Source organism: Echeneis naucrates, chromosome 6 (genome assembly GCF_900963305.1).
Source record: "Echeneis naucrates chromosome 6, fEcheNa1.1, whole genome shotgun sequence".
Lineage (NCBI taxonomy): Eukaryota > Metazoa > Chordata > Actinopteri > Carangiformes > Echeneidae > Echeneis > Echeneis naucrates.
In genome coordinates, this window is record NC_042516.1 from 3,821,096 (window position 1) to 3,835,621 (window position 14,526).

A 14,526-nucleotide genomic window follows, 5' to 3' on the forward strand; every position below is an offset into this window, starting at 1 on the left:
AATTAATACCACAGAAAGCATCACTTCTTGTTTATTACATCTCTACTCATTACAATGAGAGGAGATTTATGGAAAGCTCCAGCTGATGATGGGTGGGGGAAAAAAAACACTATATCAAAATAGTGACAAATCTATATTTGATCCAGTAAGTTGTGTTGGATGTTTTAGTTTTTGAGTGCCAGAGATTAATGGAAAGAATAATTATTTATATTAAATTATAGGTTATAGGGGCCATGTTTGTGAAATATCAGCCATGTTTGAGGTACAAATTACCTCTTTTCTTACAACCACACACACAAATAAACATATTTCCTTTTCCTGAAGTATTCTATTCTAAAAATACTGACTTACTGACTTGGAAACCCGTTATTAATCACTAAACTGTATGCCAAGATCAATATCTTAAATAAAAAGTAAGCAAATAAGACATTCAGCTGTTCAGCAGTACGAATGCAGATGAATCTATGTAGAGATTGATTGGCTGGGTGAATAAGCCTTTTTTTTCCGAACTTGTTGGCGATAAGAAAAGAGGCACAAAATGAGCACATACTGTGGAGCACAGCCCTTGATCGCCACCTGCTGGTCATATCAATACACAATTCAATGCCCATATGTCCCTTTATCACAGATTGATTAATTAATTCTTTCATTTCTTCTTTCACATGCTGCAGATGGGGACGTGTTTGTATTGCTAAGATCATTTGTATCGAGGCATTATACTAAGCATTGCTTCCCATTATACGAAATATTATAACAAGCTGTCAAGTAAAGCATAAGATGGCACTTCTATTTTCATCTGTTCTCCTAATGTATTATGTTTGACCGATTGAACAGTATATTAATGAGATGTTACTGTGGCTCATAACTGTACATCTGTAATGGTGAATAAAACACACTGGAGTAGAGATCTAAAACAATTTCTAAAACAATTTTTGGGTGAAAAATAACGGACGGGGTATTAACTCGACTTATTAAAACATGATTTCCGTCTGTTTCAGCTACGGTCTCTTTGTGACCACTGTTCTTCACGCCTCTGACACGCATTTTATATATTCACGTATTTTGTCTTCGTTATTTTTTTATTCAAACCAAATGTCATAGTTTATCACCTCCTGTGATTTTCAGTTCTCTTTTTGAGCTTAAAATCGCCTTAATGCAAACATTAGAAAAATCCCCTGAGACCATCTAAATAAATTCAAAGCAGCAGGGGTCATGGTTCCGATCTCGGGCTCACAGGCTCACAAGCTGAAGAAGATGGCTCAGCCTGCCTGTTGTTCTGTAGATGGAGCCACAGGCTCGTTTTTTTTTTTTTTTAAACGGATCCTTTGCTATGGCTCTCAGTGGACAGCGCAGGACAGAAATCTCACTCCGCTTTTGCTCTAACAGCAAAAGCAAGGAGGGTATGTTACATGTTGCTTCCAGGATATGAAATCAAATATGAATTTCTGCAAAGGCAACTGTCCCCTATCGAGTCAGAGAAAATATCTGCCCACAACTGCATGCTTCTCCACAGAGCGCATGCGTACAGACAGAACACACATCTTCAACGCGGAAGATGAGCCACTCTTTCCTCTGTGGTGCTGTACATCTTTGTTTGTAAGCGATCTTTGGAATGAGTAGCCACACACTGACACTTGTTGGGGGTACACGTGTACACGATTTCCCGGCACATTAAAGAGCCACGTCCGGTGAATGTTTACCGAAGCGGTGAGTCTCCCGTTTTGGCTTCACTTTGTGAAGGATTTCTGTGTGTGTTCTTTCTAAAGACTCTCCCTTTTGTTGTAGCTGCGATCGGTGGTGGTAATCGGTGTAGTCTTAATTTAGCCGATTAAGAGTGTGAACAGTGGGTTAAACAGCCTCCACACACTCAACCGGTGGTTGTGTGTGAAGCCAGCCGTCTTCCCGGTGGCCCGGTCGTTGGTGAAACGTGTAAACAGTAGCATCTTAGCCGGCTATGCTAGTGGAGCTGTCCTACACTCCAGATCTTCGTGTTCGAGAGCTTGGCTCCATCGGCTCCATCTGCCGTAGTGCTGTTCTCCTCTTAGTCTGATTGGGAGTTTCCCCCGGTGGGCTCGGTGAGTGAACTCAGCCTGCCACGCACCGCTGCGGACACAGAGCCGGTTCTGAGATTGTGTGCTGCGGTAATGATTCCTCCGTGTGGACAGTTTGAGCAGTAAAAGTCAGACGAGTTTACCTGCAGGGTCAAACTCAGCAAGGAAACAGTAAGAGGATAAAGCTTGTCTTCGTCTTCAGCACATCATGAATCTAAGGTGGAGACTGATCACTGTTGATCAATACTATGGCATCAACTTTTATCAGTATCAGTTAGTGAATCATTCCCATTAAGTGCTGTTTGACATTACAACTCGAAAGAGAAACAGTAGTGGGATCATGGAGGTACATTTGTATGTTTGTGTGTCAGCTAAAGACGATGATCTGAACAGCTTGTATTACACACATTGCAGCATCGAGCTTTAATATGGGCACAGATTTTCACTCTGACACGTTCTACTGCTCTGAACCTGTTCTATGTACCCTGATCACAATATTGATTCTATTATAACAATAATTATATCATAAAAATGGCCATCAGTAAGTACATCATTTTTAGGTTTTCATTTGCAGTATGAGCTTTAAGAATCCTGTGTATTTATTTTTAGTCTCTCTATGACAAGTGCAGTATTATTATTATTATTATTATTATTATTATTATTATTATTATTTGGTTCAGGGGAGGTTGAGGTTGAGGTACTCAACAGTTTCTCAAATTATCAATTCAATATTTGGCTGATAAAGAAAAATAAAGTACAGGGTGTCCATAAAGTCTCTTTTTAGAAATTAAAAACATTATTACTAAAGCAAATGAGCAGACAAATATGTCGAAATAATTCCAAAAGGAGGAGTAGATATTGAAGTTTTTTTGCCTCATTTAATACACCTTTACATGAGCACCATTAGTTGCACAAAGCACAACAAGGTAATCGATTTCTTGCCATGTTTGCTGTAGCATCGCCTCATCAATGGTCGCAATGGCATCAGTGATCTTTTGCTTTAGGTCAGTGATGTCCCGTATCTTTGCACAATACATGATATCTTTAACATACCCCCACAGAAAGAAGTCCAGGGGAGTAATATCTGGTGAACGAGGTGGCCAGGGAATCGGGTCATCCCTTCCTAGGGTTAGGGTTAGGGCATTTACCACTACCTATTTCATCAACAGGGTTAGGGTTAGGGTTAACATTTTTTTAAATGTAAAGAGATTTTATGGACACCCTGTGTATTGCAGAGTTCTCAGGTCTTTGCCCTGATTTCCAGTTATATAAAGTTTTGAATTCCTGGCACTGAAAAGTGTGGGCCCTAAAATGTTTCTTAAATGTTTGATGCATATGAACCTATGTGAATTTCTCTTGGAGATCAATAAAGTATCTATCCATCCATCCATCTCTCTTTCAGCCACTGTGCTGTTCATTGGTGGAACCAGCTCCCCATGGATCAAATCGAATTAAAATAATTCAGCCCAACCATAACTACAACTGAAAGGAAAAGTAAAACTGAGTTCATTTGACCTTTGAGTCATCCCCTTTATTGACACAAAACTTTTCTTATCATCTACTTTAAAGTTTGTTTTATACTGTTCTCTTAATGTGTCATTACTTCTATTTTTATGCTTCCTTTATATCTGTTAAGCACATTAAATGCACAAAAATTTGCTCTAGAAATAAACTTGTCTTGCCTATAAAACTGAAAATGGTTCATCACAATCACCCCAGACATTTGGGTGTACTGAAATGTAAAACAGTTAAGAGCAGGGTTAGTCTCATCTTAGAAACTGAAAGACACTTTGGAATTTTAACTTGAAAACTGATTTAAAAAGTTTAAAGCTGAGTTTTAGATGAAAATGAAATAATGATTCCAGCATGTGAATTACATCCAGACAGCTCAAATGTTTGTTAGTCAGACCTCTGGTAGATGGACGCTATTGTTTATATGAATGCTATACACTTACTGACTACACCTTTATTGACAACCTGACATAGGCAGTGTGTTTTAACACAATGTTAGTGTAAATCTTAGGTCATTTCCATTCAACAGTGACATCAGCACATCTCCATAGAAAAAAGTGTCCTGAGAACCTCTGTCATTATTTTAGCTTATTTAAATTATACTGGCTTTACGGGTTCTTAGAATTTCATAGCCAGTGTGATCATTATTATTGTTGTTGTTGTTGCTCAAGAAAGGTTAAGCATCTGGTAACAGTATCAGAGGTGTTAGAGGTGTTGGCATGTGTAGATTAATAACAGGAAAGCCGTGGTAGCAGCTGCTGGGTGTGCAAAGCACATTTCTCACCTTATCTCCTAAGCTTATTTGATGTACAGTGACAGATGAGTCGGCATTTGGAGTTCATTTAATATCATCATGCAGACTGGTTTTCCTGACAGCTGAAATCAGCAACACTCTCTGTTTTTGAGTTTATTGATAGATGAAGTAAAATTTTTAAAGTAATGTGTGTATTCAACACCATGGGAATACGATACATTTACCCTTAGCTCATAGCTGGCATAACTGAGTAAGTATTGGCTTCCAGTCAAGACTGGGAAGATGAGACTCAGAGCACATAGTCTTAGCACATGTAACACCACTATTTTTCACTGGCTAAACTCCATACTACATGTCAATTATGTTCCTATGTGCAAGTAACACTATGATAGCTGCTGCTGCTAATGATGCTGGTGAACCACTCTTGCACATCATGTCTAGCTTTTATGTATATGAATGAAGGCTTGTTAAACATGTTGAATATTTCTGTTAAATAACACAACAAAGCATGTAGTCCAGTGGTCAGTTAGTGTCTGAGAAGTTGTAATAGAGTGGTCGTGATAAGAGCCAGTTGTACAGTAACATTGTCTGAGGTCTGCTGTGAGTCATTGATTCTTCTAACCTCTAAAGTTGAACTGTGAATTCAAAGCTGACCTCACACTTCTGTTGGGTCTGCAGATCAGTGATGCTGTAACACACAGCTCACGCTCATCTGGACCTCAGGAAGTGACACCATCAACTACCTATTAACTCAATATGCACAATGTGTGGACATCTGTGTGCACACATTTAAACATATATTAAGCATATATTATATAATATTGCCTGTCACACACACTGGTTGTTTTACTGGTAAATTGAAAAGTATGATTTTACTGATTGTAATTGTGATGATTGTACTTGTACTGCATTTTCCTGTTCAGGTGCTGTTAATTTTCAGTGAAGCTCATTGGGTGATAAGGAAAGACATTATAAAACCAGCTCTGCCAAGCCACTCTCCTGTGCTGCAGGTGTCAACGCCTTCTACCTGGTGAGTGACAGAACTGAAGCTATTGAATTAATCATTCTGGTATTAAAAGATATTGTCCATAATAACTGGATTCAATTTATTGGAGGACATTAGACTAGGGATGCTTTCATCTTGCCCACCACGTCAACACTGAATATGCATTAATAACAATATTTCAAATTGATGCATCATTGTTGCTGCCAGAGTATATATAATCTCAAATGTTATAAGAATTGATGACAACTGTTTCTGCAACTGACATTGTTTTAAGTGCAATAAAAGGAAATATGGGCTGGTAAGTACAAGCATTAAATAATCCGTTCAACAAGCAGAAAACAGATTTTCAACTCTTTTTCATTGCTTGGTGTCTTTTACACAAATACAGAACATCAACATTTGAAATGTTCTTTTTCTGATGAGGTACAAAAATGAACAGTGGCTGAAATCACATTGTTCGTCACAATACACGAGGAGACTGAATTCACAACATCTGGGTCTCACTGCTGTGAAAATTATTTAATCAAAGCAACAGCTAGCTTTAACTTGACATATTCCTTAACTGTCTCATAAAAATTCAGTCCCACTTTCTGTTTTGACACCCCTTAACTGTGCAAAACAAAAAAATCATTACTTTCATTACATTGAAAAGCATGTTCTGTATTTTCAGTTGTTTTTTTTTCCTGGCTTTTAATTTAAAGTTATAGCTGTCTTCAGTTCATCATTGCTTTTCATATCTATTTAAATCCCTGATGTTTATTTTATGTTAATGTTGTTTTATTGCTTTTTTATTGCTCTGTGGAGAACTTTAAGCTGCATGCTAGTGTTAAAGGTGCTACATAAATAGATTAAGTGCCAACAGTATTTCATCACATTGCTTTCTCTTAATATGCATTGTGACATAATGCATTTGTTATTGTAAATACTTTGGGGAGCACAATGTTTAAACACTGTGTTCCCAGAGCTGAAGCTGGTAGCTGTTTCTTGTCGCAGTTCAAGAACATGCAGTTTAAGTTGGTTTACTGTAGATGAATGTGATGTGTATTGAACATCAGCTTCCTGCCCAACACATGCTGGGAGAGTGTCGAGTTCTCTGGAACTCTTTTCAGAGTCAGCAGTGTGGAGATTAGTGATGTGTTGGTCGCGAACGATATGGCTCTTAGAGCTGGCTCTTTGAAATGAACGATGGGAACCGGATCCTGCCTGGCTCGGACTCGCTTCATGTTTTTTCTGTTCAAGCCCCACATGATTGGTCAGCTCCATGAGCACCGAGCATGAGGGGGAAGGGCGGGGGCTACACACAGCACAGAGAGAGAACGGTCACTAGCACACCCACACAGAGATGCTGGAAACAGGTGGGAATTGAAAATGAGCCGCAGGGAAAGAAGCTAATTTTTATGCATTTCAGTTTCATTGATCGAGCAAAGGCAGAATGGGTGACCAAGGCTTCAGTCCACGCACACCTTGCACGTGAGGTGGCACGGAGACTGTGTATTGTGGCCACATCTGCCAGTCCATCGCATGGCCAACACACAAGGACAAACACTCACTCACATTCACACCTACGGTCAATTTAGAGTCTCCAGTTAACCTATACATACATGTCTTTGGATGGTGGGAGGAAACCCACGCAGACCCGGGGAGAACATGCAAACAGAAAGGACCCAAGCCGGGAACTGAACCTGTGGACTTCTCATTGTAGGGCGACAGCGATAGCCACTAAGCCGCCATGCTGCCCACTTATTCATTATTATTGTTTTTATTTTGTTCTTTTTGTATTTATGGTTGTTTCACACCAAACTTTTGTCTAATTGAGAAGGGTCTTTGTTTTTGTACTTGTTTATACATATTTATTTTTTTGTAGTAGAATAAGCTAAAGTAAGCTATATAAATAATAAACATTTGATATAATGTATACATATTACATATACTTTTACATAATTTATGGTAATAAATTAATTTAAGCAACAAAAAATCTGAGGAGCCACTTGAGAGCCGAAACAGCCGTCTCTTTTTAGTGAGCCATGACAAAAGAACCGGCTTTCTAAACAGAGCCGGAATTCCCATCACTAGTGGAGATGGATGATAGAGGGATAAAAATGTTCGTAGTGTAAATCTTTTCTTACCATTGAGCGGCCAAACACAATAATATTATATTAATTTGTTGCTGATGATAATGAGGAAGCAGATGTCACGACAATAGTGTGGCTTGACTTTGCTTCCATTCAGAGTAGCTGCAGTTTTGGAAAAACTCCTAATTGCATGTTCTTTATATATTTATTCTATCCCATTCTATGTTGTCTAGCCAAATTTCTCATTCAGTCTAATTACTGTGATAGGTGTAACTTTTATGACACCCCTGGCCTCAGCAAGGAAGAGGCAGTGATCTCCATATCTCGGACAAGGATGAAATCATTATGACTGTGAGTGGATGGCAAAAACAAATTCCAGCAGTGAGCAAGATGAGAGCTGCAATGATGCAATGAACATGCAGGAATTTAGCCAGAGCTGACATGGTGTCACCACTGGTATGTTGGGTGTTTGGTTTTCTTTAGCTCGTTTTCCTTATCAAGGACAGTGTGGGAAATTGTTTCTACATGTGTCACTCTGTTTTCCCAACAGGAAAAGTTGGAATTTTTGGCATTTCTCATTGAAACAGAGGACTCAACTATTCCAAGACAGAATGACCCCCCCACTTACTATAACATGATTCAAATTTCAGACAGATATGTTGTTTGTCTGTTTGATTTTGTCTGCATCTGCCATATTAAACATATTATACTGTACATATAATACATATTAACCATTAAAAACTGAAGACCAGAGGATGTAAGATTTAGATTCCTCCAAAAACCTTGGTATATTTTTCGCTCCTTATTTCTCCCAAAGGTGATTAAAGAGTAACAGGTTAAATTTCAGAAAACGGTACTGACTTATTTCTGTCAAGATATAGGAAGCACATTTACACTATGTTCCTTTTTAAAAAGTTTAATCTATACCTCAAGTGGGTACCATAAAGAGGAAAACTAGCCTTTTTCTTGTCTAAATATCAGTTTGACAATATTTCTGAATATTGTCAAATTGAACAAAATTTGAAAGGATATTTCATGAAGGTCGTGTGTCCTTCATGAAATATCCTCGACACACCAGCACACAGACAAATATAACAGCATCTTCACAGGCTCATAGTGTAACAGAGCCCTGCAGTCATCCCCATCCCCCTGCTCCGCTCAAATGGTGGCAGGGACCAAACAGGATCATTAGCTGTCAGCCTCATGCTTCACAGAGACACAGCAGTGACAGCTTGAACAAGGGAACATTATGTGCTGCCCACAGGAGAACCTGACACACTACGCCCCCTCACTCCGTCCATTCACAGATGGATCATTTGTGCCTGTTGTGTTTGTCTTGCAGTGCAGCTTGCTAATGTTTCATGCCAGTCAGTTTTGTAAAATTTCAAAAATATGCCTTCCCCATACTCATCCATTGTAGCCTTCAGACCCCAAGTGATGGAAATGTCATCACAGTTTATTCACTGTCACTACACCCAGACCAGACTTTTCTACAGTCTGTGGTGTTTACCCCCAAAACTGCAACAAACTTGGGAAAGCACCCCCCCCCCTTGTTACATTGTGTCATTTTTTGTGCACTGCTGTGTAAATGAATGCCATCATCCTCAGTTTAAACACAAATGTACTTCATTATTTATTTTATTGCCAGGGCTGGAAATAGGAAAATAGCTAGGGGCTGGAGCCAAGTATCTTTTTTGATGAGATCACTGTTTTCAAACACTGTCCCTGATGTATGCTTTGGGAGAAATTACAACATATTGACAGCACATCATATCAGTGTCAATTCAGTGCTCATTTAGCCCCCAGGAATGTAGATTTGGCAAATGTATTATTCTGTTACATATTCTGTCTAAAGATATAGTCTATCTATGGGGTCATGAGCAGACAATGAAGTCACAACCCCTCACTGTATTTTCATCAAAGTTTATCACTTCTTTGTTTTAGTAGCCGGTCTGGTAGCGAGTGGATGTTGGTGCACGTACGTGTGCATGTGAGTCCCTCTTGTTATACTGTTCAAAGGCAATCAGGCAAAAGGGATACTCCTGTTTGCTCCTCTGAAGGGACTATGGTTGGCTTGAAAAAGACTGTACATTGCGGACTACCAGCTCAGATCTAGGAGGACTGTCAAAACTACCAAGATATTTTTGCTGGTTCTGTCAGTTACTTTACTAGCTCATCACAGCTGGCTCACTGTTATCTCATCCCGCTCAATAGCTCCATCCTGAATATTGTTGTTTACAAATGTATAAATGAGTGAGGCATATCACTGTATCTACTTGTTGCCTCTTCCTGGTCAGTGTATTCTTTAATCTCATGTTTAAGATCTTTTTAGACAATTTATGAAATTGGTAAAATATGTTGCCAGTGGGGCAGCATCGTGGCATAGTGGTTAGAGCTGTTGCCCCACTAAGAAATTCACAGGTTCAGTTCCCAGCCTGGGGCCTTTCTGTGTGGAGTTCGCATTTTCTCCCTGTGCCTGCGTGGGTTTCCTCCCACCGTCCAAAGACATCATCTTTAGGTTAGTTGGTTACTGTAAATTGTCCGTAGGTCTGAGTGTGAGTGGTTGTTTGTCTCTGTCTGTCTCTGTGTGTTTGCCCTGTGATGGACTGGTAACCTGTCCAGAGTGTACTCTGCCCCTCGCCCAGAAGGTCGGCTGGGATTGGCTCTAGCACCCCAAGACCCGGAAACACTAAAGTGGTAGAAGATGGATGGATGGATGTTGATAGTGATTTAACTTTCTCAAAATTCTCTATTGGGTCCTCAGGCTCAATGCTGTAATAAGCTGTGACATGGATGAGAACCTGGACAAGCTTTACCGGGACAACTGAATTTCTCAAATTTCAAAATTCAAAAGCTTTTGGTTCATTAGTGGAGTGGGTTTAATTTCCTTTTGTGCGCTCCTAATTACTTTTATTAATTATTAAATGGCAGAAAATAAATAAAACTAAGAATTTCCAATTAATTTCTGTCCTATACACTGTAGGGTAGCAAATAAAAAGTAAGAAAGTAGAGTAATTTTTGTCTTTTGCTTAATAAAAGACAAAAAAAGGACAATGCTGGAAAATAATGGTAGAAGAAGAGCTCTTCAGAAGAATGTGTGTGATCAATGGCATAACATTGTAGTGAAATATAGTTCATAAAGATTTTCATTTTGCACACCAGGATTGAAAGCACATTACAGAAGGAGAAGCAGCTTATGTGTCATGCATGTCAGACTGAGTCTGCAGTCCACAAATGACTATCACCTGGCGTCATGTTTGGTCAGATGCCATTGTTTGACCTGGGTGTCAGCACTGCTATGTCTGATGTGTTAGATCATAATTATTGCTGTCATTAAACTTGAGGACAGACTACTGCAGTCTGAAGCTCTGTGCCCATATTAGTGGTTGACAATCTAATACACAGCCAGCTTTTTTTTTTTTTTTTTACAGTGTACAATATAAAGTGGTTTTCACCTCACTGAACTTATTTATGTACAATCTTAACAGGATATACAGATATTTCTACAGTTTTATGAAAGGTGACCACAGGAAGGGATGAATGTCAGGCACTGACTATGGATGCTGTCAGTAGTGTGTTTGTCTGTAAGGGTGTGGAGTTCTTTCCCAGAGCTTCCCCTGCACTAAATGCTGCACAAATCTGAGCACTTTAACATTCACAATACCAAAATGTGCAACATACAACTGTATAAGCTAATATCCTGTCTTTTCCTTTCTGTAGCACTATATTGAATAATTGTAAATAGTGGAAATTTGTATAGTTTATATTATATATTGTTATAGTTTTGTTTTTAATTTCATACTTAAAATGCACTGAATCTGTAGAGCTCCTACCTCAATTCATTGCACTTGTGCAATGACAATAAAGAGTTTCTGATTTCTAATAGAGCTTCCTAAAAGCCCCACACCATGTAAAATCATAATGCTGTTATGTTGCAGCTCTACAGTTATGCTTTATAGCTCTTTTCCATCAACGTCTTTTTTCATTTGCTCACATATACTTCAAGGAGTATTTACCCATTTTTGCTGCATATTTTTCTGCCCCGTCTGTTAGTGGGCCTAGAAACCACAGCTCTCTGTGGTCTCTCACTCAAATGTCAGGTGTACACTCCTCCCTGATAGGATGATTGAGACCAACAGTGTAATAATTGTGTGATGAGTTTCATGGGCTGAGGCGAACTAAAAACGCATCCACAATTATTATGAGTGAATGAAATAAATTGAGAGTTGGTGCTGTAGCTTACTGATGAACTGAAGTTCTGGATAAACCTGAGTAACAATGTGATCCATCACTGAGACCACAAAACACCTGATCCAGCTCTATCCAATTATGAAAGCTATGAGTAATGTTATTTGAACATTATTTGTCATTATGGACCTATGAGTGTGGATTATTTTGTCACCCACCTTCTATATTATGTTAAAATAGGTAGAACAGTACTTTTGTACTGTATGTGAAAGGGGTCAAAAAACGACCCCCATTGCATTTCCCCCTCAGCTCTAAAAAGGTCTTTAATTTGTCTGAGCACTTTGTTTTTGTTTTGTCACATTCAGCTTCACTTACTTGGTTCCCTTTCACTCAACAACCGACTGTATTCTCCCTGTACAGCATCAAACAGCAAATAGACACAGTTAGCAACAGGTCAGTGAAGATTATGGAGCATCTACTCACTAATGAGCCAAATATTTCCCTTGGAGGAAACTTTAACACAGCACAGAGACATATTAGACAAGCACATCTCAGGTGAACAGAAACACAGCTTAAAAAAATTGGATATGTTGCAGAGTGTTTGCACATTTTGTTTAAAGGTGACTCTTTGCAACTGAAGTCAATCTAAAAGGTATTTATGTGTCAGTGCTGTGGCTACTGTAAACTGGCTTCATACTCTTTCTGACCTACTTCATTTTGGTCACATACCTTCAGAAACACCTCCGTTTCTAATGTGTCTGTCAATTTCTGCAACTCTTCTGAGTTTGCTCCACACCTGCCCTGCTATGTAGATGTGAGGGGCAGCCAAGGGTTGTACCTCTCTCGCTAACTGTCCTTTTTTCATTTGTTACACAACTGCTTCTCATCACTTTGATAGTAAACAACTATTTTGAGCATCATCAATAGATGGCCTGAAAATGTGCAGTGATCAGCTGGCTTTTCATTTTGCCTCTCAGGAATTTAGCAAAAAATCACACATGGGACCATATATTGGAACATGAAAGATGCAACTGGCATCATGAAAGCATTTTCATGTTGCTCACATACATTTTTTAACCATTACTAAATAAAATAAACAAATTTATCTGCAGTTTATGAGAAAATAATCAGTGGTGAAGTAGGATTTTCTTCCATTTGTGTAAGCTGTCCTGGCACAATCCCACCATGAAAACAAGCCCCAATAGCCAAAAGATGCACTGTGCATGTGTTAAGAGGTAAACTAAATGACCCCTGACCAAATACAGAAAGGCCCACTGAAGTGCTCTTGGTAGAAATGTCTTTCAACATAACCCAGGTGCTTAAAGTTAGAGTGGAACATCTATCCACCCCAGTGGGCAACATGCAAAGTGCATCCATGTGTGAACTGTCTTAATGGGCAGAAGTGATCTCTGTCTCTGCTCCTATGTAGCTTCACACAGACCAGCACAGTGTGGATTCCATACTAAATGATGACTTTTGCATGTCTACTGTTATGTGTCCACACCAGGGCTATATTAGGAAGCCCTCAGTCTATATAATTATCAGACTTTGTTCCCACTTGACATGAAACAATCCTCCTCAATACAATTCACCACAGCAAAATTATAAATGTTGGACCAACGTTTAGCTAAATGTCAGGTGGCTTAGTCATGAAGTTCCACCAGTGGTTAGCTGAGTGTTGGCTGTTTACTGTGTGAGAGATAAAAATAGTGGAACAGGACAGGATCACTGATATATATATATTTTTTTTTTTCCACCCTACTGTATTGGTCTCTTTTCTCTTATCAACTATTCCATCTGCTTTATTATGACATTTAAATTGAAGCCAGAGGTAAACATTTAGCAGCCAAAACTCACCGCTTTGGAGCCGAGCCTACTACTGGTGAGCGCTGACTGCATGCCTGTTGTGTTTTCTGCTTTTTGCTCATCATCACTCTGTAATGAACTGTAGTCAGTGACAGATACATAAATAATATAGATATCAAAATATCAGAAAAGTGTTTAAATCCCATATCACCATTATTGAAACATTTTCTATTGTAATATATATTGATATTGAATTATTGTCCAGCCCTAGTGTAACCATAGCTAAAGTTATACATGTGCATCTCGATAAATTGAAACAATAAATTTGAATCAGAGCACCTGGGCGTCCAAAACACCTCAGCAGTGCCACAGTGATCGCCTCCATGCCACACTGCATTGCTGCAGTAATTCATCTAAAAGGAGCCCTGACTAATTATTGAGTTCTGTGCATGTTCATACTTTTCAGTAGTCCAACATTTAACAATCTATCTACCTATCTATCTATCCATCCATCCATTTTTAATTGGTCTGAAGTAATATTAAAATTTTCTGAAATACTGAGTTTTCATTAGCTCTAAGTTATAAAATCAAACAATTCACACACAGACATACAGCAGGCAGTAGTTGTTTTAAATCAAATGTGTGTAATCTTGTAGAACAGCTGCTGAGCATCACTCTGAGGTACCATATCTAGACTGAAATAGATGAATGCAGGGCGATGCAGAAACAGAAATTTAACACGTGGGTGAAATAGACCAAAGACAGGAAGTAGCACTCTCGGACACTAGTGCTAAGAAATGCATGCCACCATGGCACCCTTAAATCACACAGTCCTTTTTCCTTGCCAGCTACACAATGACACACCTTCACCAAGGCCAAACAGATTGTCAGTGGTAGTATTACTCTCTGCAGGGTTGTGTTGGGAGACCTGGGAGGTGTTTTTGAGCTTCACTGACAGGTTTGGTTTCATACCCTGCCTGGCCAAGAGTCCACAGGGATGCCCTGAATTAGTGCGGGGGTTTCCCACTATGTGAGAATTCTATGGTGGCTGGAGCGCCTGTTACTGTCAGACAAGTGTGAAAACTGGGTATACAACTGACTTCACGGGCATCCACAATATCAAATATGTTGATTGTA

General features: G+C 39.1%; 1 protein-coding gene across 1 annotated transcript in view; it reads left to right on the forward strand.

Moving 5' to 3' along the window:
- The first annotated feature begins 1,575 nt into the window (after window positions 1-1,575).
- The window catches only part of LOC115045579 (neurocalcin-delta A), a 67,408-nt gene continuing 54,457 nt past the window's right edge, over window positions 1,576-14,526 (forward strand). The window contains exons 1-2 of the mRNA XM_029505338.1: window positions 1,576-1,707; window positions 5,241-5,347. The gene's annotated coding sequence lies outside the window, so the exon portion shown is untranslated. The remainder of the gene's footprint in view (window positions 1,708-5,240; window positions 5,348-14,526) is intronic.